The sequence below is a fragment of the Tupaia chinensis genome, unplaced genomic scaffold (genome assembly GCF_000334495.1).
Source record: "Tupaia chinensis unplaced genomic scaffold, TupChi_1.0 Scaffold000201_2, whole genome shotgun sequence".
Lineage (NCBI taxonomy): Eukaryota > Metazoa > Chordata > Mammalia > Scandentia > Tupaiidae > Tupaia > Tupaia belangeri.
The window spans coordinates 493,635-497,237 of record NW_006159677.1 but is presented as its reverse complement, the minus strand read 5'-3'; positions in this window follow the sequence as shown (position 1 = coordinate 497,237).

Below are 3,603 nucleotides of genomic sequence, written 5' to 3'. Positions count from 1 at the left end.
CCCCCCCAGGGGGGATGGCCATGCCGCAATCCCTTCTCCTCCATTCTTCTCTCGGGACCTTGGGCACGCACGCACACGCACCCAGGGTGAGTGTTAAGCTGCCAGGTCCAAGAGACGAACTGAGGTCTACTATGCACAAGTCCAGTGACATAGCCATTACGCCATCTGCTGGTTCCCACTCTGCCACTTTGCCTTTCTGTGCCTCACTTTCTCCTTCTGTAAAGTAGGGATAACGTAACTGCAAGGTCGAAGGGCTGTTGTGAACATCAAGTGGTTTTAGGTGCACTAGAACAGCCCGGGTACACCAAGGCCACGTCAGTGCTAACCGCAATTATTATTAATGAGCATGACGATGCGGCCGAGTTTGTGGTTCTGTAAAGCAGGGATAACAGTAACTGCAAGGTCGAAGGGCTTTTGTGAACATCAAGTGGTTTTCGGTGCACTAGAACAGCCCGGGCACACCAAGGCCACGTCAGTGCTAACCGCAATTATTATTAATGAGCATGACGATGCGGCCGAGTTTGTGGTCGCGCCTGTTTGTCAGCCTTTGTAGGCAAACTCCCTCACCCACACAGTTCCCTCGGACTGTGACTTAGAGACTTCAGGGAGTCTGAGGCCCACTGCTCCCTCTCACCCACAGTGACTCGCTCCTTTTCCCAGGAATTCTTTATAAAATTTTTTGGGGGAGGAGAAGTCTTGGCTATAGGGTGCATGCGCTCTCCAGAAAGACAGACAGAAAGTGAGAAATCACCCCCCCCCCCCCGGGGGGGGGGCCTTGCTCTCCTCCATTCTCCTCTCAGGATCTTGGGCACGCACGCACACGCGCCCGGCATGAGTTTAAGCCACCAGGTCCGGGACTCAAACTGCAGCTGACTACATGGGAGTCCAGTGACATAGCCATTACAACAACTGCTGGTCCCTTGACCCCCAATATTTTAATTTGCTACGAGACACGTGTGCTCACCAAAGAGAAAGAGAGACAAAGTGAGAAAGCATTCTGCCAGGTCTGGGACTTAAACTGCAGTCAGCTGTGTGGGAGTCCAGGACCTTAGCCACCATGACAGCTCCTAGACAGGTATTTTTGACAGGGTCTTACCATGCGTTGATCCTCCCACCCCAGCCTCCTAGGTAGCTAGCATACTAGTGTGCACTGGCACACCTGGTATTGTTAGGTTGGGCTGGGATCTTAACCCGTGCCTTTATTTTATTTTTTTAACTTTCTTTAAAGAATTATTTTATTTTATTTCTCACTTTCTGTCTCTCCAGTGATTGTGTGCACCCTGTAGCAAAAATCTCTCTCTAAAAGAAAAAGAGAGAGAGAGAGAGAGAAGCCTTTTACCAATGACGGTGGAGATTGGTGGATAAATACCCCAGCTCCCTCACCCTTTGGCTCAGCCAACTTCAAAAAGTGTGCTCTCTGCTGCCTCCCAGAGGTACCTGGTGAAATTGCATCCCCATTGCCCACAGTGGTGACTGGCTTCTCTTCTCTGTCTCACTTCCCCACCTCATGTCTCCTTGGGTTACCTCCTAAGTAATGTACTTGCCCTCAAATTAGGTTTGGGGGGAGCCCAACCTAACCTAGACCATTCTCTCTGTTATAATCGTCTTGGTCCACTATTGTGTTACTAACAGAAAGACCGGAGACTGGGTGGATTATAAAGAATAGAGGTCTGGGGCCAGCAGAGGGCATAGTGATTACATCACTGGGCTCCCACATGGCCAGCTGTGGCTTCAAAATCACCCTGGGTCGGACCAGCAGATGGTGTAATGGCTGTGTCACTGGACTCCTATGTAGTTGAGGAGAGTTCGAGTCCCGGGCCCGGTGGCTTAAACTCACCCAGGCGCATGTGCGCGCGTGCCCAGGATCCTGGGAGGAGAATGAAGGAGAGGGGATTGTGGTGTGGCCCTTGAATCTGGGGGGGGCGATTTCTCGCTTTCTGTCTCTGTTTGTCTCTGTCTTTCCAGCTAGTGAACACGCCCTATAGCATAAACCTCTTTTTCAAAAACAGAAGGACCGCAGTTAGCGTAATGGCTATGTCGCTGGACTCCCACATACTCGACCGCAGTTCGAGCCCTGGACCCGGTGGCTTAAACTCACACCGGGTGCATGTGCGTGCCCAAGAGGAGAATGGAGGAGAAGGGATTGCGGCGTGGCCACCCCCCACCCCCGGGGGGGTGATTTCTCGCTTTCTGTCTCTCTGTCTGTCTCTGTCTGGCGAGTGCATGCGCCCTATAGCAAAAACCTCTAAAAAAGAAAAGAAAAATAAATATGCCGGGCACGTGTGAGATGGAGGAGAAAGGATTGGGGCACGGCCATTTGCCACGGGCGTGGGGCACTTCCTCCCCTGCCTCTCTGTGTTTCTCTGGCAAGCACACGTCTGGCAAGGACACGTCCCCTCCGGCAAAAATATCTGACTCACAATTTGGGTGGCTGGGAAGTCCAAACGCATGGGGCCGGCCTTGTGTCAGCTCTGACTGTGTCCCCGCATGGCTGATGGGAGCCCAGCAAAGGGCAGACGCGTGCAGACAGGGACACCTAGAGGGAGCCGTCTTCCTTCTCCTTTCTTTTCATTTTCTTTTAATTTAATTTTTGTTATAGTGCATGCGCTCACTGGAGAGAGATGAAGGTGAGAAATCACCCTCCAGGACCAAGGGCCATGCCACAACCACCTCTCTCCTCTCCTCTCGGGATCTTGGGCATGCACGCACACACGTCTGGTGTGTTTTTCAAGTTACTGGGCCCGGAACTAGAATCGTGCAATCAGCCCTGTAGGACCCCAGCCACCTTATCCACCACACTGCCAGCTGACACCACCCCACCATCTTTAAAAAAAAAAAAAAAGAATTATTTATGAGGCCGACAGATGGCATGGTGGTTAGGGGTTCTGGACTCCCACAATGATGGACGGTGGTTCGAGTCCCGTTCCTGGCAGCTTGTTTTCTCACTTTTCCCTCTCTCTCTCTCACTCTGTCCCTCTCTGGTCAAATTAAAAATAAATAAATGAGTAAAGTAATTTTTGAAAAATTAAAAATAAAAGAATTATTTTTATTTAACTATTTTTTAAAAATCTATTTATTCATTTTAATTTGACCAGAGAGGGACAGAGAAAGAGAGAGATGGTGAGAAATGAAGCTGCCAGGTCCTGGACTTGAACCGTGGTCAGCCATGTGGGAATCTAGCACCCTCAACCACCACGCCACGTGCTGCCCCCCCCTTTTTTTTTTTTGTTAAAGAGATTTTTGTTGTAGGGCTCATGCGCTTGCTGGAGAGACAGATAGAGACAGAGAGATAAAACGTGAGAAATCACCTCCCAGGGGGGATGGCCATGCCTTCTCCTCTCAGGATTTTGGTATGCACACGCACATGCCAGATATGAGTTTTAAGTCACTTGGTCCGTGATTTGAACCGCGATTGACTACGTGGGAGTCCAGCGATATAATCATTATATTGGGACCAGCAGTTGGCGTAATGGCTATGTCGCTGGACTCCCATGTAGTCAACCACGGTTCGAGTCCCAAACCCGGTGACTTAAAACTCACGCCAGGCGCCTGTGCGTGCGTGCCCAAGATCCCGAGAGGAGAATGGAGGAGAAGGGACTATGG